At 37.4% G+C, this 27,782-nt stretch overlaps 1 long non-coding RNA gene across 1 annotated transcript in view; it reads left to right on the top strand.

Moving 5' to 3' along the window:
- The window catches only part of LOC309507683, a 203,015-nt gene that overhangs the window by 39,525 nt on the left and 135,708 nt on the right, over positions 1–27,782 (top strand). The gene's annotated exons all lie outside the window — the stretch shown is intronic.

The raw sequence follows: 27,782 nt of genomic DNA, 5'->3' as shown, positions 1-27,782 counted from the left end.
ATGGGAGTGGTTTCCTCTGGAGTCAATGGTCAACATTTCCTGTTGAAGTCCAGAGTGAGGGCTTAGAGAAATATTTCACAGTTCAACCAAACTGGCTATCTCCAACAACAAAACTGCACAGTTAATAGTAAAATAATTCAAGGTTTTATTAAAATTTCTTTCAGGTGTAAAATAGAAATCTATGTGTGCTCTGGGTTTGGGCCAAATTTCGAGCTCAGAGCCCTCTCCTCGGACAGCACGCCAAATATGCATATTTTATATCTGATTATGCAAGTGTGAACTCGTGAATACAGACCAAATAAGAGACAGCGTGAGAGTTCTTGAGGTGTAATGCAGTACTTTAGGTTGTTTGCAGCACATGAGTCTCTTTATCTCAACAGACAGCTTCACAGAAATGAATCATGTAGCCTAGTTTTGAAGAGGGACTATATTAAAGCGTGACATTTTGATTAGCTCTAAAGCTTCTACAATATACATAGCAAATCAATTCTTAGTCAAATCCAATTTGAGCAAGACTCCTCTAGATGTGTTTTTGTCATGTTAGCCTGAAAGCAATCTAATGGTGTTTTATTTGTATTGTTCTTTTAAATACCGTGCACACTTTTCTGCTTTCTTTTATAAACACTGCATGGCCAAATGTGCACCCCAACACCTCACTCATAGGATTCCAGGCCAACAGAAAAATATTGCTTTTATACAACAGTTTAGTAAACATCAAGTTAATATTGAATTACTTTTTCCAACGAAGACAGTTCCAAATGAAGTTGAATCAGGCTACACATCTGTGAGCAACACAGGAATTCATTCCTGAATAAACAGCGTTTTTTAACAAATCGATTTGGTTGAGTGATTCAATAATTCATTCAAAAAGACAGTCAATTGTCACCACCTACAGGCGCAACTGTGTAACCTGAAGAGAGAGCTACTAGCTACTCTATCACTACTCTAAAATTACATTGAACAGTAGGCTATGTACTCACAGGGAATGTGTAATGAAATTGGTGTCCTAGTAGTGAATGGCTGCTATGATTCTATTGCACTCAATATAAGGCCAGACATCTAGGGCGGAATGTCTCCCTGTGATTTTATCTTCGGATATTACATTCATTTTCACTTTTTACAAAACACCAAAGTAGATAAGTGGTAAATGCCCTAAAGACACTACTTTTTAAAAATGGTTCAAATGTCATAACCATAGATTAATTTAATACTTATTAATACAATTGGACCACTATCAGGGAAATGAAACAAAGTCTAATGACAATGTTCATGGACCATTTCCTTGGTTATTGTGAGCAGGACACAGGAGTTAGACTGTCTCCAGAGAGAAGACAAGGCAGGCTCTGGAGCGCTGGCCCAGATTCCCCCTGTAAAAAAGTGAATTGATGTAACCCTGAGGGACTGTAAAGATAGGATATCACTGGGAATGGAATGTGTATTGTAAGCACACTTGCCGAAGTGAAACACAACAAAGTTGTAGAAGTTATGTTTCATCATGATCAGTTTGACTGACCACTTGAAATGAAGTGCTGTATAATTTTGTAAAACTAAACTCAAATCCTTTTCCATTAACTCAACTTAAGTTTGTGCAAATATAAATATAATTAAAAATTAATGTAATATGAACAAAAATAATTAATTACATTTATAAATTATATTATATTATAAAAATAAACCTAATACTATATTATATAATACTATACCTAATACTATATACTAATATATTTTTAAGTACATAAATATATAATTTAATGTATTTAAATGTATATAATTATATTCAATATAATTAAATATAAACTAAAAAGAAACTAATTATATTTAAAACTAACCAAATTATGCATTAGTACATGGATAATATTCCCTTAATTTTTACGACATTGTTCCTCTTGTAAAATTGGTTGCCCAAGGAGGACTGTGGTAGTTGAAGTATGTCCTGTTAAAAGTATTTTTGTATTCTGACCTTTCTTGCTGCGATGCCTCTAGTTTTGCTTTCTTTGGCAGACTATACGCTTGATGTGCCTTTGTGTTGGAGGATGATGTCAGCCGGGTTATTGGGAACACCTGCTGAATTACGCACAATGCTGCCACAAGAGGGGAAAAAGGTTGAGACCTATCCCTTCTGTGAGTGCATCCAAGTACCATCGTGTGTGTTCATGCACACGTGTGCAACCCTGGAAACAGACACCCGGCATGGGTTCCAGCTGTCAAAGCGGCAGTGTGCTTCCTCTGCTTTCTGAACCATCCTTGTACCTCATTTCTCTTCCATCGCCTTTAATGCCTCTAATCTGAGGGTTTGAACTAGAGAGTGAAAGCCTTCATTTTATGAGTACAACACCCTCCATTGTGCCCTTTATGGCCTGGCATTTTTATTAAACCAAATACTCACATGGTGATCTGTCTTTGACTTAAAATGAATGGTTCAGCCAAAAAATTGTTCCTTCATGACTTTCTTTCTTGGAACACAAAAGGATAAATGTTTATAAATGTACTGGCTACTCATTTCAAATGAAAGTAAATAGGGACCTAGGCTGAATAACAAGAATAAAAAAGTAGTCATACAAACTTTTCTTATATATTCCATTTCTTCTGAAGTCATAGAATATCTTTGAATGTGGAACTTGAAGCCTTTATTTATCAATAATCTTCCCTTCTGTTGCATGTGACAATTGAGGAGGGAGCAGCCCGAATCCCCATTCACTTTCAGTAAATGGAAAAGAATTATGAAATGTTTCATGGCCTACTTTTATGAAACTCATAATGATTTTTGGTCATTTGACAGATTGACAGTCATCATTATTTTCAGGGCGCTTTCACACTAGCACTTTTGGTGAGCACCGGGTTCGAATGACGTCAGAGTTCGGTTCGTTTGGATGATGTGAACGCTGTCTTCCGAACTCGGGTGCGCACCCGCGAACCGTACTCGAGTGCGCTTAAAAAGGGTGGTCTGGGGTACGGTTCATGTGAACTCCAGTACGGTTCGCTGCTGATATGAAAGCAATCATAGATATCCATATAAGGCTAGATGTCTTAAGGCGGAGTCTCGAACGGCATCACCGGCGGCCATCTTGTCACAGGGAAGCTTTCTGGCGAGCTCTGTGGTATCTGAAGTAAGGTGAGTGATCAGCACGAAGACAAATCCAAACGGTTACAAACGGCTTGGTTTCTTACAAACGTTATTAACGTGGCTATAATTCTGAACGCTGGAACATGTTGAAATTGCATATTTTCTTAATTATTCATATGTATGCAGTGTCATAACTACATCTCTGACGTTTATAACAAACTAAACTGTTTGAAAATTGGTAGAAAATGTAGCAAGTTATGGTTATTTAAAAGTACATGCACCATTAAAACACAATGTTACGAGTGAGCGAGCTCCCTATGGCAAGATGGCCGCCGTGTGCGGACGTCGACCTCCATTGGCCAGCAGCGCATACGAGACATCTAGCCTTTATTATATGATATCTATGAAAGCAATCGTACCAAATCGCGGAAGTGAACCGCTATTGATGACATATAATGTGGTCGACAGGACAGTCGTCAGTCACACATGCGCCACTTTCAAGATGAGCGGAAAGGGTTTACTTTGGTCATCAGAAGAAATTGAAACCTTGTTAGATGTATGGGCTGACGAAAACAAAAAATGTTTTATGACATTTTCTAAATTTTGCGGCAGGCAGACGCAAGTGTGTTTCTGTATCTTTTCTTTGAAAACAAAACCAAAGGTCCGGCGGGGGCGGGGGCGGAGCAATCGAACTCGGGTTCGGAACAGGCAATCGAGCCAAGTGTGAAAGCGCCCTCAGTATATTTAGTCCTAATGGTTTGAAAACAAAAAAAATTAATAAAACCAATTAAAATGCCTTGAAAACAAACACGCTTTCTTATACTGTCTGGCAATAGTTTAAGGTTTTATCCATAGACTGAATATACTAACTTTAATGATTTCCTCTCATGCTTGCTTATTTATTTACTTATTTATTTATGAAGCAGTAATTGTTTTTACAAGCACCACTGCATGGCAATTTTGTTAATTGAATAAAAGTACTTTATATTGATGTTTGCTTAGGTTTTCAAGAGTAATTTACTGCCTGAATTTATCCTTCACAAGCACTTCCATCCCCATCACCCTGCCCAAACTGACCCAAAACGTGTTTGGTGCAAAAAAACAAACAAAAAAAAACACAATCCAACGAATAGTTATGTCTAGAGTGTGTTCTAATTCCTCAGCCTCCTTCAGACTGTATAGTCTCCCTTGTAGTGTTAAATGCGGCCGAGCCTGAGGGTGAAGTGGGAAGACTTTGTTTTGACACTGTGGAAAAGCAAGCTTTGTTCTTCCTTATCTTATTCCTCAGGGTTCCACTGTGCTCTCTCTCGCCACCCTGAGCGCAAAGCTGCAGACATGCACTCAGAAGTGGAAGCTTTCATGTGGCTGAATCGGCACACATGCACAGACCCCCCATCTCCAGCGAAGACTTGTAGCAATGGAGGCTTTTTCAAAATATTGTCTGGCTTTTGTTTTAGTATACGTTAGGAAAGTGTTGGATAATGGGTCTTTTCATGTGGCATTTGTTAAGACTGGCCCACATACTATGTGCTATAAAAATACCTGTGAGAATGTTTAATGATAAACTCCAAGAAGAATAGAGAACCCTTTTCGTTCTTAAGCTAGTCGTCACATTTTACTCCAGTAAATTTTTCTCAAAGTAAGTTTATTATTTAGGCTACTCGAAAAATAAGTTTCATTAAACACAAATTTACCTTTTTGTGCTATTTTGAGGAATGTTGCCACAAACCTGACAATAAAACAGCCTTTTATATAGGCTTTTCAGAGTTTGATATATAAAAATTTTGTTTTGACCAAGAAATACTGTAATTGATAAATTCTATAAATATATCATAACATTTTATTATTAACACGACAAATTGAAAACTTTTTTTTTTATAGTTAGTCAACATTTTGATATTTTAAACATTTATATTTATACTAAATATATCACAGTTTTTAGTAATTTCTTCAATGTTGTAATTCCATGCATTTTTCCATTTGCATAAACACATATTGTGTTGTCCTGAGGCAAAATATACAGTCACATGTCCATAGCAGGAGAGAAATAACTCCACAGGGAACCAGACCGGTTTTCATCTAATCCTATCAGATTTCTGAGAGAGGTGTGAAACATGAAGGGAGGGTAAAAAGAGGCCAGTGTCAGCTCATGGCTATACAGAGAAGGGGTTAAAAACTGCCGGTCATATCCATTTTAGGTCAATGAGTTTTGCAAACCTCATGGATTTGGTACATAAATGAACTACCCAATTCATTTTTTTCTCTCCACCCTATAACATCAGTGATAAATAGCACAAATTCACACCCAAGCTTCCACTGACATTAGACGTTTTATATATCGAGCGTCACATGATCACATTTTTCCAAAACATTTACAAAGTGCACCAATGTCTCTTCACATTAAAAGGGAAGGTGTGCCACGACATCCCTTGGGGTGCATTTCCTAATTACCTTTGCTCCCCAAGATCATTTGTCAACAAATATAACATGCCAGACTGTAAAGTGCAAAAAAAACCTGAAACGAAATTGTGTTTTAATGCTTGACTGGAGTACTGAAATGGTTCCAGGGGCTTATTACTTACACCTTATTAGGAAAAAAAGCATTGAAGTTTTCAATGGGTAAAGTGATCTCGAGCGGAAAGATCAAGCCTGGATTACAAGCAGCCAACAAAATGTTTTCTTCGTCTTTATAAAGTAAAAAAACAACAACAACAAAAAAACATACATGATGATGTTCTTAAGCTGCAGATTTCATCCACCCAAAAAGAGATTAGGGATCCTTTGATGGATTACATAAACAGAAAGTTTATGAGAAATATGTCTGTCTGTCTGTTGCGATGAATCATACCACAGGATGACTATGACCAATTGTTGAATATTAGGCATGTGCTTGAATTACAATCTTTTGTATAGTCTTTTGTATAACCTTTGTTCATTTATTTATTTATTTTTGTTTGGGAATGAGATGTTGGCTGAAAAGTCTGTGACAGCGTCACTGTGTCTGTCTGATTCCAGAGGATAGACATAATACTAATGTGTGCAGGTTACCAGTCGATCTTGTCTATTTATAATTTCCCATTTCTCTTATTTTGTTTCCATTGCTGTGCTTTATATTATATACAGTATATATACAGTAGCAATGGAAGGTTTTGTGGATTTTTTTTTCCCTGCTGGTTCCAGTATGGAGCAATATGGAAAGACTGACCTGTCATATTTGAAGACAGGCCTGGGTTTTTGTGCCCCAGACATACTAATGGTCCAGACAAGAAGAAGAAGTGACATTAGAGAATATTTCCATTAATTACTGTAATGTTGCTCTGTTATTTACAAAGGTCGATGAGCTAAACCAAATGCCTGTTTCTTTAATATAATATAACTGTTGAGTATGTTTTTTTTTTAGATTCTTTAAAGGGCACAGACAGTTCAGAAGCATTTATTATAAGCAAACTGCCAAACATTAATCAAATATAAAACCTAAAGGACATCATGCGATATCTAATCAGCATTTAGTCTAATGGCTTACGCAAACCTCCCTGCAGAAAAGATGAAGGACGTTTTTTTTTCTTGGTTTCTTACGAACGAGTAAGTAAACATCATCCATTTTTTAAATCGTGGACATCCCTGGACAAGTACAGTATTCAAAGTTCTGGCATAAACGCTAATGCTAAAGAGATTTCAACGCCTGTTTCTTTCGTCTTTCAGATCCTCCTGTAAGTATTTCCAGCCTGAAACCTGGCAATAAAAACATTTACTTGCAAGACATTGTCCATTTTAAGCAGAGAGCGGTGTTACGATTTTAATAGCAATTAGTGAGTGTGTGGCTGAGGAAATTATGTTAATTAAACAGCACAGCTGTGCGCTACGAGGGACATTTTAACTAACTAATGCTAATATTGTCAGCACACAAAAGCGTGCGGAGTGAGGCACACAGCATGTTCACTGTAATTTTCTGGTATAGTGAAGAAGAAAATGGTTTTCAATAGCAATTATAAAAAGAGTTTCATATAAATAGCAATTCACTAAAGTCTTTTTATTGCTAGAGCAAACTAAAGAATGTGCCCACTTATTATTGACATCTGTTGAATTTCCTTTCCAGTAAAGAGTCAGGGAAATCAGTGTATATCTAATGGGGAGAATGTGTACTGTATTTTGCTAGAAGCAACAATAGTCCCATCCATTGTTCAACATGTAAACATATGTATATTGTCGACTATTTGTTTTGTATGGGCGGTTGGTTTGCATGTGTTTCTTGTAGTTTTTGGATCTTCATACCTTTATTTCTGCAGGTTTTGGAAGGAAACATCAATGTATGGAAGTGTGTATTTGTGCGATTTCAAAATGCCATCACAATGCCTCAGTAATGAGGAAGACTAGGAACGGTGCCAACTAACAAAGTTAGCCGGCCTGTTTTATATTTCCCTCCATTATCAGCCTCAATAAGACCTGAGTGATTTCTAATAGGCCAATAAAAAAACACTCTATAAATCTGTCTAACTTTACCTTCAGCCGTTTCCCTCTGTCATTCCAGGGAGAGCATAAGCAATGCATTTCTCTTTGATGCGCCGATTCAGATCACTCGCATCGGCCTCCGTTTATTACTTGACGTTAAAGCTGTCGCAGGCAGATACGCTCTGTATGAAATAAAGCATTGGTTTAAAAAAAAAAAAGTCATTAAAATGTGTCAAAAGAACATGATATTGTGTCACAGTAACTTTCAGTAGGCCTAACCTGGCTGAAGAATACAATGGGGTCCAAAAGTCATAGCAGTAGTGAAATTCCATTACAAATTATGCCAGAATAATTCAAGTGAAAACTATGAATTTCATAATATCTTATGATAGTATTCGGAATGTTCCAAAGAGCCTTCCAACACAACAATGGCAACAAGAACATCTGACCTTTTTTACATGAGTTTACATGACCAATGTGACAAATTTACTTATTTGATTAGCAACATAGAAATAGTGCAGAATCTGAAATAGTTAATCATTGTACATAATCATGTCTCTATTATTTTTTATTTATTTTTTGTAACTTCATTTCCAGGTTAAATTCAATTTTGTATCCTTTGTTTTTACCGTGATCTCAGATTGTATTCAAAATATTTTTTTACATATATCATTTAAATCTAATTATACACGTGTGTGCGTGTGCGCGGAAGTAGACAGAATGAAAAAATAAGAACAGTGCATGGGACATAAAAGAGCATGGAATTGCACCAGCAACTCAACTCACCAGCCTTGATTCTGCATTCCCTCCCCTCACACCACAAGTGGCTTTTATAACCTTGTCTTCTTCTAATTCAGCTGCCAGTAATTGGTAGCAATAATTACACAGGCACTCTCATTGGTATATGACGCAGGGTGTGCCCAGGGCAACAATAGGATGATCAACTCCTTCATCACCCATGGGAAACACTTAGGCTACATCTCTCTCCAGCATAGGAAAGCACGAAAAAAAACGAAATAGCAGACATGTAACAGACAGCATATAGACTCTCCATTTAGGATGCTTACTCATTTTGGAAACAAGCTCCTAACATTCTAAAAAACATTCCTTTTAAGTTTTAGTTATACAACCATAAACTAACATTCAGTTTATGAATTATTATTCTGGGAACCAAAAATCATTGGGTGGGTCCTCCCTGCTTCCCTAAAGTTTAATCTTTAAAATGCAGGGAAAAAATAGAAAGCCTTGCTGAAGTAGCAAAATCTTTAAAGAATGAAAGCATTAGTCTGGCTTGCCGCCTTCTATGAGGCTGATGCGGGAAAAAATGATAGTGTCGGAATGCAGTATACAACAGAACGATAGAAAAGCATGCAAGGATGACTGATGCAGTAGTCAGGAGTCTATTATCAGCTTCGTGGATAAGGTTAATGCTGTGACAGTGAATAGGGGCATGAATCTTCTCAAAAGGTCAATCATATTCAGCATTGCTTTTCATATTTTATTTATATTGCTTACAGTTTGATGGCTGGGTCATGTGGCACTTACTAAATCTTTTACCTTATTTTGTAATGCTATTTAAGCCTATGAGCCAAAGCTGTTAAACTCGATCCAAAGATCAGGAAGACAAAGCTTTGAAATACAGACGGCAGACAATTCAATGACTCAGTGTGCAATTCCCATTAAATCAACCAAGCTCAACATATATATCTCTGTGGGGAGATTCATAAGCTATTTCGAGCAGGAGCAATTATGAGAATAGTGTGCACTCTGACTCCCCTGTCTCACTGTTCTTAAATTGATTTGGTTCATTATTGAACCTACGTAAACATCCAGCATATTTAGATGAAACAGCCAGCTGAGTGAGTGTTTAGTCACTCTTGGATTGGCCAATGTTAATTGGTTGTGGGCTGTGGGGGATTTTCTTTCTTCTTTTTTTGGAGGGGGGAATGCTGAGTCATCCACAGGTAAATTGCAGAGGTTTTGGCCGATTCAGAGAGTAAAACAAGTCTGTTCTTGTTGATTAAACATTAACAAACATCAGGCAAAAATCACCACCAATACGGTCTTAATGCTCCATTTCTCTTTAAAATGGCACCTAGCACCAATAAATGGTTAATCATTTGTAGAAAGAGCTATCATTTAGGAAGTTGAGTAAATACTATAGGCTTGAAAGGCTTCCTGGAATGTGAGGAATGTTCAAGTTCCTGTACACAAAGAATTAAAATGTTAGCTGGAATTACAGCCTCTGGAGTTGGCTATTATTGCATTGAAGCCAAGCATTATAAAAAGTTAAATCCGAGCCTCGATTTTAATTGGCTGAGCAGTGTTCAAAAAGGGTTTTGATTTTCCTGTATCACTTGTCCGTGTCAGTCAGTGCATCAGTGGTGGGTATTTTCAGTAACTCTTTATGAAGGTTACATCATTATGCCAAGTGAATGACACAATCTGTAAATGAGTCATTGAATAGATTCTTTCAACAACTCTGATTCATTCAGGAATAAAACAACTGATCTCATTTGTGAATGAATCATGACCAATGAATCAGCGTCCAGGACCGAAACAGTCTAAAACTGATTTTTTCTAAATTTAAATATGATTTTATTTTTATTTTTTATATATAACTATACGGCGGGTTACAGAACTACAGGCTGGGGGGTGCTAGAAAGGCATACCTAAAGTGGCTTACAGAACTTGGATGAGACGCACCACGTCTTTAAAATAATAAAACATTACAATGCATTATAATTGTCCCAAATCCTTGTTAATTTATGATTTTGTTAAATTTTTAATATTTTTTTATATAGAGATCTTGGTTCTCCAACAATTCTGAAAACAAAACATTATGCCAAAATTTACATTGTAAAGAGGTAGCACAGAAGGGCTTCTGAAGTGGCAATTAGGGGTCTTTACACAGACTGTTGCTGCTAAGAGGTGGAATAAATGCATTTAAACAGCTATTTTAATAGTATACATTTATATTAGGGGCTAAAGGTCAGAGCAGGCATAATTTAGTTTGGCTTTTATGCAGCATTATGTCTATAAACTGATTTTTGAGGAGGCACTGAGCAGCCTTAAATCAGTTGTGTCAAGATGCCTTTAGACAACTAAACAACATAACATGTGATCTACTTGATCAACAAAATGTTCTATTTAATGTATAAGGCTATTTTTGAATGTCTAAAATGTTATAAATGAGACTATTAAAAAATATGTATTAATTAAAATGAATTAATTATGTAAAATATCGTTTGAAATTAATGAATGAAGACTTGTTTCGTCCAGAGTTTTGAACTAATCTCTTGAATGAATGATTCGATGATAAATCAAATAGGCCTATAACAGTAACTGGTCGCCACCTACTGGCATAACAATGTATAAGATTAGATAAGATCTTTATTTGAAGCATAACATTAGTTTCAAAGTCATTTAATATTCGTCATCGCTGCCGCAATATCATCCGGACTATAGCCTATAAGCTTTTATCCCAATATGTTCATTATTACTTAATGTTTGCAAAACAGAAATAGAACTGCGTAGCATGTCTTTCGCTCACCCTCATGTCGTTCCAAATCTGTAAAACTAAGACTTTCATTCTTTTTCGGAACACAAATTAAGAAATTTTTTACTCAAATCAGAGCGATTTCTGTCCCTCCATTGACAGCTGCTTAAAGAAGTAGATCACTTTCAAATAACAATTTCCTGATAATTTACCCACCCCCATGTCATCCATGCAAGATAAGGTTTTTGAGGAAAACATTCCAGGATTTTTCTCCATATAATGGACTTAAAAGGCAACCAAACCATAGGTTCAAATGTCAGTCTCAATGCAGCTTCAAAAGAAAGAAATAAGCTCACGTTGGAAAATAAAACTAGATAAGACCCCTTATTTCTCGACTGGGATCGTGTCGAGCCTTTGAAGCTGCATTGAGACTGACATTTGGACTTTCAAACCGTTGGGTGCCATTGAATTCCATTATATGGAGAAAAATCCTGGAATGTTTTCCTCAAAAACATGAATTTCTTTTCAACTGCACTGTAAAAAATTTCTAACCTCTCCAAGTCAAAATTTTCTAGTGACTGGTCACATCTAAATTTTTTTATTGGCCCAAGTGCAATTCTTGTTGCAATAGTCTGTTAACATTGGCTCAATGAGAAATAATACGTCAGACTAATTGAAAAATTTAGATGTGATCAGTCACTAGAAATTTTTGACTTGGGGATGTCATTTTTTTTTTACAGTGTGAAGAAAGAAAGACATGGACATCTTGGATGACATGGGGGTGAGTAAATTATCAGGAAATTTTTTTATTTGAAAGTGAACTAATGCTTTAACTACCTATTTGACACTTAAATAGTCCATAAAGAGATCGTAAAACTAATCCATATGAATTGAGTGGTTTAGTCCCAATTTTCTGAAGAGACACGATAGCATACGCTGAACAGATTTAAGTTATATTTTTATTCACATATAAATATTCATCAGCGCACACAGTTATGATAAACGGAAGCTCATGTTTGCTTGACATGCAAGAACCAAGGAGGTTTGTTTGGTTGAGCCTCTGTTTATGTTTGCTGATCAATGTCTATATGTGAATAAAAGCCTAAATTCAATCTTTTGAATTTAGTGTGTAGAGTATAGTGTGTAGAGGCCAATAGAGAGAACAGAACTGGCTCAGATTTAATTAAAAATATCCTAATTTGTGTTCCCAAGATGAACGGAAGGCTTACAGGTTTGGAACGGCATGATGGTGAGCAGTGATGGGAATAACGGCGTTATAAATAACGGCGTTACTAACGGCGTTATTTTTTTCAGTAACGAGTAATCTAACTAATTACTGCTTCCTCCATTACAACGCCGTTACCGTTACTGTCAATACAAATGCGGCGTTACTTTAATTGAGCTCACTGAAGCGGTTTTCATCCGAGTAGGCTCTTTTCTCAGGTGTGTGTGTGTTTATGAGGCGCGGGACTCGACAAAAGCGAGGCGAATGCCGCGAGCGTGCTCGACAGTGCACGAGAGACCGAGTGTGTCCGAGAACGCGCTCGACAGTGCGCGAGAGAGACCGAGTGTGTCCGAGAACGTGCTCGACAGTGCGCGAGAGAGACCGAGTGTGTCCGAGAACGTGCTCGACAGTGCGCGAGAGAGACCGAGTGTGTCCGAGAACGCGCTCGACAGTGCGCGACAGAGACCGAATGTGTCCGAGCATAAATACTTTATTTATAAATAAATTACACATATCAGCATTTGAATAATCTCTGTAGCATATTGGTATCAATGTTTTAATTAGTTCATATAACATAAACTCCAAAATAACCTGCAGGGAACGTTCAAACATATTTGTTTGACGGTTGTGAACACGTGTGGCAAACACGACTAGAATTTGGCTAAAATAACCTCTGATGATGACGTTCTCTGTAGGTTATAAAAATAAACCCCCAAAAGATTATATTGTATTATTTATGTTGATACATTGTTCAGTATTATATTGAAAGCACTTTTTGTTAAACTTACTATTGTGAGAAAGAAAATACTTCAAGTAGGCTATACAGAATGTCTACCAGTTGTAAAGGTGTGTGAGTTTTATTTTAATTATATGCACTAGTGTATGTGTATGTATATTTTTATTAGGCTATAATTTATTTATTTTTGGTACATTTCTTAAGAAGCATCATTTATTTTTAGACTTATTTGTTGGCCAGTTGTGGTCTGTGCAATAAATATTAAAAGTTCTAAACCATCTATTGTTTTATTGTTGCACTATAGTAATGATAATATTTTAATATTTAAGTTAATAGGTGTCTCTCACATTGTCCCACAGCAACATTAAAATAGTGTAGATTAGTGTACAATGTTTTATAATAATAAGATGTTCAATTTAGTGTCAATTTCATTAATTTAACATTTCATATTGGGGGTATCCAAGAAATGTCTTATATTTAAACTTTTTTGTTTTTTTTAAGTAACGCAATAGTTACTTTCCCTGGTAATTAGTTACTTTTTTAATGATGTAATTCAGTTACTAACGCAGTTACTTTTTGTGAGAAGTAACTAGTAACTATAACTAATTACTTTTTTTAAGTAACTTGCCCAACACTGATGGTGAGTAAATGATGACAGCATTTTCATTTCTGGGTGAACTATCTCTTAGTTAGTTCATCTAAAGTAGCCCTCTGCCTAATTTTGTATGTTATATTTGTACCAGACCTCAAAAGTTACCTGTGCCCAGGCCCAGGTGGCCCTCCGCTTCTGTCATCCGTGTTCTATGAGTGTTTGAAGTAGGAATGTAAATATTAATACTAACACATACAGTGGGGAGAACAAGTATTTGATACACTGCCGATTTTGTAGGTTTTCCTACTTACAAAGCATGTAGAGGTCTGTAATCTAAAACAAAAATCCAGAAAATCACATTGTATGATTTTTAAATAATAAATTTGCATTTTATTGCATGACATAAGTATTTGATCACCTACCAACCAGTAACAATTCCGGCTCTCACAGACCTGTTAGTTTTTCTTTAAGAAGCCCTCCTGTTCTCCACTCATTACCTGTACCTGTTTGATACAGGACAATAGGCAAGCAGATTGGTGAGAAGGCAACAACTGTTGGCGCAATTATTCGAAAATGGAAGAAGTTCAAGATGACGGTCAATCTCCCTCGGTCTGGGGCACCATGCAAGATCTCACCTCGTGGGGCATCAATGATCATGAGGAAGGTGAGGGATCAGCCCAGAACTACACGGCAGGACCTAGTCAATGACCTGAAGAGAGCTGGGACCACAGTCTCAAAGAAAACCATAAGTAACACACTACGCCGTCATGGATTAAAATCCTGCAGCGCACGCAAGATCCCCCTGCTCAAGCCAGCGCATGTCCAGGCCCGTCTGAATTTTGCCAATGATCATCTGGATGATCCAGAGGAGGAATGGGAGTAGGTCATGTGGTCTGATGAGACAAAAATAGAGCTTTTTGGTCTAAACTCCACTCGCCGTGTTTGGAGGAAGAAGAAGGATGAGTACAACCACAAGAACACCATCCCAACCGTGAAGCATGGAGGTTCTTTGGGGATGCTTTTCTGCAAAGGGGACAGGTTGACTGCACCGTATTGAGGGGAGGATGGATGGGGCCATGTATCGCGAGATCTTGGCCAACAACCTCCTTTCCTCAGTAAGAGCATTGAAGATGGGTCGTGGCTGGGTCTTCCAGCATGACAACGACCCGAAACACACAGCCAGGGCAACTAAGGAGTGGCTCCGTAAGAAGCATCTCAAGGTCCTGGAGTGGCCTAGCCAGTCTCCAGACCTGAACCCAATAGAAAATCTTTGGAGGGAGCTGAAAGTCCATATTGCCCAACATCTGGAGAAGGTCTGTATGGAGGAGTGGGCCAAAATCCCTGCTGCAGTGTGTGCAAACCTGGTCAAAAACTACAGGAAACGTATGATCTCTGTAATTGCAAACAAAGGTTTCTGTACCAAATATTAAGTTCTGCTTTTCTGATGTATCAAATACTTATGTCATGCAATAAAATGTAAATTAATTACTTAAAAATCATACAATGTGATTTTCTGGATTTTTGTTTTAGATTCCGTCACTCACAGTTGAAGAGTACCTATGATACAAATTACAGACTTCTACATGCTTTGTAAGTGGGAAAACCAGCTAAATCGGCAGTGTATCAAATAATTGTTCTCCCCATTGTATATCTATAATAAAAAATAAATAAAAAACTTGCAATGTGTACAGACAATGTAATTATAAAGTGTCTAAATAGGTGACAGTGTGTTGATTGAACAGAATATAGAGTATAGTGTGCTGTAGAGACGGCCAAACAGGAGCAGCAGGCTTGGGATACTCAATGTCCAAAATGTACAATCATTTAAAGCATGCATCAATTGCTTGTAAAGACGGTCTTGCTTCAGCCATTTCTCCCACAATAACGAAGGCTTGATTTTATCCCAAAACTGCAGGGCATGAGGGAATTGCCTCCATTGCTCCTCCTCCTCCAACTATTGAATGATATTTGTTCCAACCTTTAAACAGAAATTTTAAAATGGTAAATATGCACACACACATAGGATCAAATAATACCCCAAAATGCCCACTTTGTATAGCAATGAAGGAAGGATAGCTGGCAGGGTTTAAGTGCAACATGTCCAAGAGTATCTTAAACAGAAAGAACAATGGATTAATCTCTAAACAAGAATGGAAAAAAGGGGGCACTTTTGAAGCAGTTTTGTAAGCCATGGTAGCAGTCTTTCATTTGACTTCTTACTGTTGTAATAATGGATTAATGTCTGTAATAAATCAATTTGATTGGCAATGTTACAAGAGTGGTGTTTGCATCATTACAGACAGGTGTGGGGATTTTTTAACTCTTTCTGCATGTTACATTGTTATGTTAGCGGGTGGTAATTGGAGTGATCAATGATTCAGTGAATGATTTAGTGAATTAGTTTAATTTGTTGTATAAAAGCAATATCACACTCGTAATTGTTCTGTTAGACTCTATATCAGCAGGCTGTGGTTACCTGTGGCCTCATTCCTGATATAAAGTTTCATCACACTAGAAACACTGAAAGTGACCTTTATGTGTTTTAACAGAGTAATTACAAATGCATACTTAGATTCTGAGATAGGTCAGAGCTAGAATCATTTAGTCTGACTTGTATGCTGCATTGCATTGCAGTTGATACATGCTTTACATTTTGGACACTGAGTATCCCAAGCCTGCTGCTGCTGTTTAGCAGTATCTATCTACAGCACACAATACTCTACAATCTGTTCACTCAACACACTGTGACCTATTTAGACACTTTACAATTACATTGTCTTTTGTAATGATTGTCATTGTCTAGCTTTGTTCTGATTAACTTTATTAACCAATAACTTAATTTTATAGAAGTGTTCGCAACTTTAAATGTAATGGAAATAAATAATTTATATTTCAATCAATATATTTGTAAGTTGTATATTATTGCTATTATTATTATTATTATTATATAAATAATACATGTAGGCTATGAATAATACAAAATTAAATTAATAATAATAACAGAATGATTAAAGAACAAATTAGTTATTTTATAACCCAATTTATTGGGTAAAACTTACTACCCTATACATTGGGTCAAATTAACTTAACGATAGGTTACATTGGGTTATATGTTGGGTCATTTTTAACCCAACTGTTTTAAGTGAGTAGGAAGCTAGGGAGTTGATTCAGGCGTACCCAAATCCTCTCACATGGCCTCATGGGATAGTAAAGTGTCCATTGTGTTCACATTTCAGAATCTCGCCGGAAGTAGTAGGTCGTCCGGGAACTTTTTGCCTACTCTGTTATCAGTGCTGTGAATTCGGACATACTACTTTTGTCACACGCTGTTTTTCGCCTACTATGTTGGGTATGCCATTTTGGATGCAGCCATCGAGTTGTCAAATGTTTTGCTGACAAATTGGTTCAGATAACATGGAGAACAAGTAAACATGGTTCATTAACATATACTAAACATTGTTCATTAACATATACTACCAACATTGTAACAACAAACTCTTCTTACTGTATTTTTGATGCAATAAATGTGGCCTTGTAAACTTTTGAACAGTAGCCTAATATATATTTCTTCATAATAATAACTATTATATTAAAATTATAAATATAATATTTCCAGACTAAATACATTTTCAGCATTGAGGCATTGTCAGGGTGAACTAATGAATGAAATTATTATTCACTTATCCACCTTATTCCTGATGAGCTTACTGCGTTTTGAATTATGGGTGGCACTTCCGGTTTGGGGAACTTCCATTCAAAAAGACTGAAACAAATCATTTCAAATCATAAGGTTGCCTTACAAAACAAGCTGATCCGTCAGTTTGACTCAATGAGCTATCAGTTTTCTTTCATGTTTTATTTAAGAATAACATGAGAATGACTTAACATTTTAACGTGATATGTTATAACAATAATATCTATGGCAATGAATGCACGAATGCACTGCATTATTTTCCTCATGATAATTTTCTTTTTTCCTTTTGCATTTCGCTGTAATAGTATGAAAAAAGGTCAACATATACTGCACATTTGTGGTCTGTTCTCCCCATTTAATTTACGATATGCCATTAATAATTCACTGGAATGCACGAAGAATCTCTCTTTTTGTTTGGTTTCCAGGTTTGTTTTCACAGGTAAATACAATTTATTATCTGTCAAAATGACTGAAATCACTTTGAAATAGTATCACGCAATGCTGAAGTATTTTTTTATTATTATTAAGGCAACGTATGTTACATAATACAGATTACCACAGTGATAACCATCTGATTTTGCTGTGCAAGATTCACACTTTTGGGGTTATTCATGGTCTGTTGAAAGTAGGCCTACCTTGTTGATGCTTTTACACTTTTAAATGTCCTTTTAATGTTCAATGGTTGAAGGGTGAGTAGAATAATGTAATGTCATTGTACACAGTTTAAAAATATATATTATTGCGTCCATAGAGCTAGTCTTTCACTGATTGTTTACAGCTTAAAGGGATACTCCACTTTTTTTGGAAATAGGCTCATTTTACAACTCCCCCAGAGTTAAACAGTTGAGTTTTACCGTTTTCGAATCCATTCAGCCGATCTCCGGGTCTGGCGGTACCACTTTTAGCATAGCTTAGCATAGCAGGCGTAATGATATGACGCCGCGCCTGAAAAATAGTCGACCCTATAGTCTACGGAGCTGGGGACTATTTTCAGGCGCTGCGTCATATCATTACGCCTGCTGGAGCCATGGTACGGCAGCAAAGTTTCTTGATTATTACGCAGGAATGAGAGTATAGTTCCTAGCCATATCAGCCTAGAAAATCGCAACTTTTCATTTTCAGTCGGTCTTAGTACACGATGTAACTACAGAAGAGTCAAGTTTTAAATAGGAAAAATATCGAAACTCTTTGGTCATTTTTTTGAGAGAGATGCTAATGGTCTTGTCCGATTCAATGATCTATGCTAAGCTATGCTAAAAGTGGTACCGCCAGACCCGGAGATCGGCTGAATGGATTCGAAAACGGTAAAACTCAACTGTTTAACTCTGGGGGAGTTGTAAAATGAGCCTATTTCCAAAAAAAGTGGAGTATCCCTTTAACGGAAGTTACACCCATAATTTGCACAAAGCGCCATGGGGCATAGGAATAATGTGGATAGACTAGGCCTATACGTATAAACTTTGCGTCAAGAGATAAAGGTTGTCAGTGAAGCCACATACACTTGTTGTTTGACCAGTATGGCGGACCGGCAGCTGAATACTGATGAACTGATATCTGAAAAACGCAGTTGCCCCTGGGACCCCCCTCTCCACGCAAAGCAGAAGAGGTTGGCAGAGAGTGTGGCCTCTCATTCCCAATCACTAGGGAGGTTTTAATGAGAGACAAACACAAGGCGCTCCCACATGAACATGAGGGATAATTTAATGCTTAGTGATTAGAATGGCAGACAGCACAGGTGCTGAGTATGCTGAATGTCAGGGACAACACAACTTTCTTTTGCTGTGTTGAAGGGCTTCATTGCGAGTTTAGTTTCAGGCTCTTTATGTCTTCAGGCTAAACATGTGTTAGACTGCCATCTGCTGGTAGGTGCATATCAAAACTGCCACAAATAGTCTATGCAAAAACTCTTGAAATATTCAGGTTTCAGTGTCCAGTGGTAGATATAAAAAACAAGAAATGTCTGCATTTGTTTTTAAACTTATTACAAATGATATATCCTTTTTATCTGTTTAGTGAACTTTGAAAGTTCACACTGTACTATTTTTTGCCAGGTGTGAATCAGAGAGGATTGCTTATTCAGGGAGTACTAACAGAAATGACGAATCACCGCATGAGTCCTGAATGTATGTAACATGAAATTACTCAGACAAACACACACACACACACGCCAATGAAATACGTTCACAGATTATGAATATCCTCACAACCATCCAATTTCAATTAGTCTTATTCAGGCGTAAAAAAAGACGAATGACAGAGAATGTGGTTATTACAGTAATGCTGAAGACAAAGGCTTTGTTCATTATGGCAGAATAGATATTTCAGTCCATTGACTTTCAGAGATCATCCAAGGATTGTATTCATCTTTCTCACAATGCTGCCTTACTAGGGTGGAAAACATTGAAGGAGAAAACCCAGCATGAAACATAAGTATTTTATGTGAAGACAAATCCACTATCATACCAAGCAGATAATACGATATATGCATGTGTGAAACTGCAGCATTGGGTTTTGCCATTCTGCAGATTAGAGCCACACTCACAAAAGCACTTTTTTTTTTGGTTGTTGTTGTGTGTTTTACATCCCACTGGTGATTCAATTCTCACACTTTTCTGCTCAGTGAATGAGTCTTTTTCTATTATAGCTACTTATTGGAAGAGGAGTGTTTCTTTTGATTTAGCCTCAGTTGCTGAATCGCTGAATCGTAAAGGGAAATGGTAAAAGTATACTTGAACCTGGATACCGTACAAGTGGGTGGTATTTCAAAGATTTCAAGTAGCTTTTCTAATATAATTTCACCTTCCTTTCAAAGATGAAATTGTTTTTCATTTACCAGTGCAATTCCCCAACCTCCGAGTGCCACATCTTATCCTCACACTCGAGGCTAGGTTTCTCAAAAGGTTTATTAAAATATATCATAAGATATTTTGCTCAAGAAAGTCGTGACAAGTGAGTTAAAAATATAAATCCTCCCACCACCCTCCATTCCCCTTCTTTTACAGCTACATATACCCCTATATTTGCTATTTTTCTTATTCAGATACAGTCATTTTCATATTGATCATTATATGCTCATATTAATGCCATGTGTAGAATCATTTTCAAGACTTGTAGGAATTTCTTTTAACTTTAGCAGTTCAAATTCCTCTTCTTGTCATTCCAATTCAGATTTTAATTCCATTTCTACATCCTGTGTGGTGTGGCCAACTGAATTTAGATTCCATTTCATCAATTGATTAGCCAGTTCTTAAATGCAATTTCAATATTCCGTTTATTGATAACGTCAGTTTGTAGGCCAACCCGGAAGTGTATGCTGCGTTGTTGTTATTTCCAAAGTGACAGTGACTACATTCCATTGGTTATTTTCAACTGGAGGTAGGAGAGTTTCGAGTTGTCTGGAACATTACTGGAAAACTTTGAAATCAGAAGTGGAAAATTTGAATGTGAATATTTATTCTCACCTCAGACATCCTTCCGACTTTCTTTTTTTTTTTTTTTTTTTTACCTCAATCCAGCCTCTCAGCCTATTGGAAACAGTCTGAGCACTGATGCAGGGATTCTGCATCCTAGTGTAACTTGGCAGTTGTTATCGTCGTCCTGTACGGTAGGCCTACCTGTCCCGCGGGTATGATATTCGGATGTAGGTACAACTTTGCATGTGTTGTCACACGTTGTTTGGCACTGGACGATCAGCTCTATCTCCCTGTAGCACTGACTTAGGCGTCTTAAAAATTATGTAAATACACATCCTTGTGGCAGCTGTCCTTATTTAGCATCTTGAAGTAATGTTAAACAGATTTTATTTTACTCATAAACCAAAAACCACCATTGTAAAAACCCATAGGAAATTCCAAAACGGAAGCAATTGTTATACATTACCAAGTCTACACCAGCAGGTGGCAGGATTCAACACAATTATTTTTAATAGTTTGACCTATTCTGTTCAGAGAAGTCCACCTCACAGAGCAGTCCACCTCACAGAGCAGTTGGCTACTGCTTAATATTTGTTTAAAAGTATCAAATGAGGCTTTTAGATAAAGTGCAACGTGACCTTCAGTTTCCCAGAGAATAATCACAATAAAAACAGCACTACCTCAAAGGCCATCTCAGGCTCTTGATTCAGTGCACCCCATGGGGTGAAATCCCAAAGGGACTTCGGTGGGATTGGACTTTAGCTACTTAGCCCATCACCCTGGCCCAATAAAGAGAGCAACAGGGGGGTGTTAAAGCTCTTTCCTCAGACCTGATTAAAATAACTCATTGGTTATCAAAAGAAGCAGAGCTGTGTTTACAGTACAGTGCTATGCCAGGCTCTGTTACATAACCCCCTTTAGAGTAAATCTGTAGGATCAGCAGTGTCACCTGAGAGGGGTCTGGGATGAGGCGAGAACCCACTGTCAGTCAACGGGTGATTATGTTCCTCATTAGGGAACAAGGACAGCAGGGAATCCCTAAACGTCACAAATAAACAACGGCATCATTTCAAAAAACGTCCAAAAAGTTTTCAGATAGCCAAAAGCTAAAAAGAAGTTCCTGACAAAAACAGTCAAATGCATGAGGTAATGATATGGTACAAGTCAAGCCACCTTTATTTATATACCGCTTTATAATACAGAATGTTTCAAAGCAGCTTTACAGTGAACAGGAAAATAATGATAAAGCAGCATTCTGTAAAGCAGCTCTAAGAAGGACAATAGTGTAATTTCTCAGCTGAAAGTATTTCATCCAGCTTCTTCTGCTTGAAGATCGGGGTATATTGTACTGGCATTTGGTGAATAAGTGCAGAAAAATTAAAAAGATACACTAATCATTCAGGTATGACGGGGTGTGACAGGAAGTAATTCACTCGGTTAAATCACTGTATTCAATATTAATACCAATGTTTTAATATTATTATCATAGATCTTTTGAGGAAATGTTTGGGAGAAAGTATGTGGTTTACAAAGTCTTTATTGGTTAAAGAAAAGTCCAAGAATAGCTTTGCATGGAGGGCACTATGAAGTCCTACATTTAATATTCCAGAGTAAATCTTTGAGGTGACTTGGCCCTGTGATTTTTCAGCTTGAGGAGAATGAACTTCAAAGCCAGTAGGAGAAGGGAAGAGCCGCGTGGGAGGACTTGGCTTGACTTTGGAGATGTGGCTTCAAATGCCCAAAGGGTCAGCAGATCACATCAATATACATGATAAGAAACCAACATTTCTACCATTAGTTCATGAGATTGTGACATGGTGATACGTCACTGTCCGCAATCCAGAGATTACTTCTGGAGGGGTTTGAGATCCATGTGTTTTATCATCAAAGGATGACTTACTTTCTCTTTTAAGACACCACCTTTATCTTTAAACTAAAGTCTAACTTAAAGAATAAAACCTTTGATATTCAGCTGCTGCCATTACTTTGAGTGACCATGATGGATCTGGGCTATATTCAAGAGACATCATTTATTTAATGTAAGTTGCATTTAAACTCCAATATCATGCTAACAGAAGATTAAAAAAAATATTATATAGAGGGATGAATAATGAATTGCATATTTTCACTGTTAGCTTCTTTTGCGGTTCTTCAGATCTGTTGGGTTCTCATAGGATTTAATGAAGTGAGGCTGATGGAATAGTGATTCTCATGATTCAGTGGATGTTTTGGCAGATAGAGAGCCAGTGCAGATGATGGAGATTGAGGGTTTTAGATGGTTCTCTCCTCCTGCTGGGAACTCAGTGAGAGTCCAGTCACTGGAAGAGAGGCCACTTGTTTGTCATTCGATACGTGATTGTGGTTTTAGCATGCTTAAATTGATTGCTTAATATGATAACAGATTTCATTTTTGTTTTGAAGTTGAACAAGGACAGAATACAATTTTTTGGTGAACTATTGTTTTATAGCCCAAAGCAGGAGGCTTAACAACAATCTTTTTCGAGCGATTCTGTAATTTTTAAACTAAAAAGTAATTTGGTTCCCACTTTTTTTCTTCTTCTTCTTCTTCTTCTTTTTTTTCTTCCTTTTTTTGGCTTTGTATTAAGTGTTAATTGAATGTGCTATTTAAAGTTAAGGTTTTATCTAAAATATAATCTTTAATTGGATATTTCGCATGCTGGAAGAGAATTTAACAATAATATATATAGAGAGAGTTCAGATGCAAAAGCCTCTAAGTGTCATCTGAAATTTTCTTCTAGAATGATCATTTTTATCAAGCTCGTATATTTAAGTTCAGTAATTTCACTTAAATGGCAATGAAAATGACCTATTAATTGTCATTTAAGTGAAATTACTGAACTTAAATGTACGAGCATGATAAAAATGATCATTCTAGAAAAAATGTCAGATCGCACTTAGAGGCTTTTGCATCTGAACTCTTCATATATATATATATATATATATATATATATATATATATTAGTCTTTATTAAATCTGTGTGTGTGTGTGTGTGTGTGTGTGTGTGTGTGTGTGTGTGTGTGTGTGTGTGTGTGTGTGTGTGTGTGTGTGTGTGTGTGTGTGTGTTGTGTGTGTGTGTGTGTGTGTGACCTAAGTTATTATCATGATTCTGAATATTAATGAGTGCTATATTGTTTAATATACTGAAGTAATTTAATGTTGACGTCATTTGGTCCTGTGTTGAGATTGTTTGTCGCTGATGGTTAATTGTCCTGTTTATTGCCTCTGTTTGTCTTGGCATCAGTAAACATTGTTATCTCAACAGGGTGCCACCACATCTGACTATTCATGAGCACGTTACACGTCAAGCCTGACACTCTCACGATGACTCACCAGCCACAACAAATTAAGGTAAAGGCTTTCTGCCCACTGATTGAATGGACTACTTTGCAGCGTATTTTTGTGCTCCTTAAAAGACAAAAAGACTCCCATGCTTAATTTCTTAATCATGGGTGAGTTACAAATAAAACTCAACATTTTACTTGTATTTCTATCTCCTGATCATTCTTTCTGTCCTCTTTGTTTTCGGGTCTCAGGTATAACATTACTATTTGTTAACGTTTACATCCATCTTAGACGTTAACGTTGCGGCTTCTCCTCCTGATCTATAGGACTTAATGTTGCTCTCTGAAACAGCCCAACTCTGTGTGAAAAGGTAATAAAAAAATCACTTCGCACACAATAACTCACAGGGCTTCTTTTGCGCAGGAGACTGGGTTCGGGGAATGCTTTCATTAATCATGAAGCCCCGTACCGACTCTAGCACCGCTGCTCCTGAACATACATAACTGTCCTGGCAGGAAGAGCGATCGCTGGCCCCTCGCTCGGCACAGGGCTAAAAACATCAGGACCCGCTGCATGCTGGGAGTTTTTGTGAATGATGGGACCCGGCTGAAATGTCCATCAGAGAGTGTATGTGGCATTTGAACAGAAAGAAAACAAGAAGTGTGACATTCTTAAGCAAAGAGCGGTGTATTCTTGTCTAGATGGTCTTCAACTCGTAGCACACGGGCCTTAAGTGTCCCAGAGGTCCTTAAAGTTGCATTATCCAATATTTCACAACAACCCATGTTGTTAATGATTCATATTAAGTTTAAGAACATTCAGTGCCATAAAAAGAATGAGTTTCGCAGTGATCTGAGCTTATGCTGTTGTTTGCTTTATGAGCTCATTGTTTGTACATAGTTTCTGAGAGTCGATAGAGACAGGTCTTATAATGATAATATATGTAAAATAATATTATAAGAGATAAGCAGAGAATATGATGACCAGGACACATTATCATCTAACAATACAACAGACAAGTTCTTTTTTAAACTGAAACTAACAAACATAAATTCTGTGTAATTCAGCAGTCTTCAATGTCACATGATCCTACAGAAATCATTCTAATAGGCTGATTTGGTCCTGAAGAAACAGTTCTTATTATAATCGATGTTGAAAACAATAATGTTGCTAATATTTTTGTGGAAACCGTGTTCCAAAAGAACAGCATTTATTTGAAATCGAAATCTTTTGTAATAATATAAATCTCTTTTGTGTCATTTTTGTTCAATTTAATGCATCCTTGCTGGATAAAGTATTAATTTCATATTTAAAAACGATATCATCATATTTTTGCTATACAGTAGGTCTCGGGTAAACAAGTGATCAAAAAACCACACTGGCCTATGTTCAAGCTAGATTAGTCAAAGTAGATTTGAAATAAAAGGTTCAGCTGTGTTCTCAGGTCCAGGGCAAGATTGTATTAAAGTCTGTTATGCATTTATACAGTTTATTAATTATGAGTGAGTGAGTATGTGAGTATGTGAGTAAGTACATGAGCGAGGGAGTACGTTAGTGAGTGATTATGTGAGTGAGTGAGTATGTGAACGATTGAGTGAGTGAGTGAGTGAGTGAGTGAGTGAGTGAGTGAGTGAGTGAGTGAGTGAGTGAGTACATGAGCAAGTGAGTACATAAGTATGTGAGTGGGTGAGCGAGCGAGCAAGTACGTGAGTGAGGGAGTGCTTGATTGAGTGAGTGAGTGAGTGAGTACATGAGCAAGTGAGTACGTGAGTGAGTGAGCGAGCGAACAAGTACGTGAGTGAGGGAGTGCTTGATTGAGTGAGTGAGTGAGTGAGTGAGTGAGTGAGTGAGTACATGAGCAAGTGAGTACGTGAGTGAGTGAGTGAGTGAGCGAGCGAGCAAGTACGTGAGTGAGGGAGTGGTTGATTGAGTGAGTGAGTGAGTGAGTGAGTACATGAGCAAGTGAGTATGTGAGTGAGTGAGTGAGTGAGCGAGCGAACAAGTACGTGAGTGAGGGAGTGCTTGATTGAGTGAGTGAGTGAGTGAGTGAGTGAGTGAGTGAGTGAGTGAGTGAGTGAGTGAGTGAAGTGAGTGAGTGAGCGAGAGAGCAAGTACGTGAGTGAGGGAGTGCTTGATTGAGTGAGTGAGTGAGTGAGGACTTGAGTGTGTGTGTGTGTGTGTGTGTGCGTGCGTGCGTGCGTGCGTGCGTGCTTGCGTGCGTGCGTATGTGTGTGTGTGTGTCACTTCTCCAGTTGTTGTATACTGGACTTCATGATTATTCTCTACAATGCCCAGAGTGAAATGTGTAATGTGAGTGATTAATTGCACTGGCTTGCACAAAAATTACCATTGGAATATAATTGCCCCTGATACTTTTAAATCAAATAAACACATAAAAAATCGATGTCAAGAATTACAGTTAGAGATTACATCTGACAGTGACGCGACATGTCTGACGTGTGCTATTTCCTTTGGTACAGCACCAGTTGGGCCTGTTGGCAGGGACGACTGAATAAACTATCCACAAGGAATACAAATGTGTTTACATGCATACTGTAATTATAAAGACCACATTGTGCTTGATTGCAGAGTTAGGCCAAAAATGTCCATCAAGGATGCAGGGCACGGAAAATCTATGAGTCGTCTAGAGGAGAGCCATTCAAAGTCAAGGCATAAACTGTTGGACAGGAGGCATCACATCACTTTCCACACAAAGTCCTGTGTGCCTTGTTTTTGTTTTTGCCGTCGCTCTTGCCAGCTTATCTTTGAAATATCTTTCACAAAATTCATGCCTGCTTGTACAAAGCCAGATTGTTTTTATTTATGTGTTCACTGGTTAGTGAATTAGCATAAATGACTAAATTGTGAGTGCAAATGTAAATATGGCCAAATCATTTTTCAATACAATATAATCACAAATGTTTTGATTTGATTAAAAGGGAAACAATTAATGCACGGTAAATTTTTGTAATCCATAGTGTTTTAAAATGGGATTTTTTCCCCCCTCCCATCTGGAGTGTTGGGCAGCAGAGACATCTCTCTTTCGCATGTTTCACTCCCCCAAGCGTGTGAGGGTCTTTATTAATGAGCGTGGCTCACCCCGGAGGGTCAAACCCATTCGGCCTGCTGGTTGAGCTCATCTGCGGCAGACTGAGGCCGGATCTTCTGCCTCACATGTGCTACACCATCAGTCTTACAGTGAAGCTGTGGATTCAGAGAAATTATAGACCAGTGACCAAGAGATGGATACAGAGATTACAGTCCAAGGGGCCATTTACACAATACCGTTCTCAACTAAAAACGGAAAACTATTTATGTGTTTTGGCCTTTCATTTACAATATTATTTTGGGGGCCTGAAAACGGAAACTTTTTAAAGCAAGTTTCAAAGTGCAAGTTTTTGAAAATGATATTATTTTCTCTGTGTAAACTACGTACAAAAACGTGAATTTGTGAAAGCGGTGACGTCATGCGCATGCGTACTATGTTTAGTCCACCTTATTTTTCAACACAGAAGTAAGGTGTTTTCTGTGAATGTTCGAGACTTCCGATTTATTAGCCGCTATAGGGAAATAATTAGTAGACTATATAGAAGTGCATAAACTGTAAAACCGTTTGCACTACAAGCTAGCGTGTTTATAATTAAGACATTACATTAAAATCAAATGGTAAGAAATACCAGTTTGCAATATCAAGCAGCATAACAAGCTGTTTTCTACAGCTAAAAAGAACTGGAAGCGAATGACACCAGAAGCCAGACACATTCAAATAACGCCCGCTCTTACCTGAAAAATAAGGTGGATAGGCG

Source organism: Leuciscus leuciscus, assembly GCF_965113295.1.
Source record: "Leuciscus leuciscus genome assembly, chromosome: 10".
Taxonomy (NCBI): Eukaryota; Metazoa; Chordata; class Actinopteri; order Cypriniformes; family Leuciscidae; genus Leuciscus; species Leuciscus leuciscus.
This window is presented reverse-complemented; position numbering and strand designations above follow the sequence as displayed.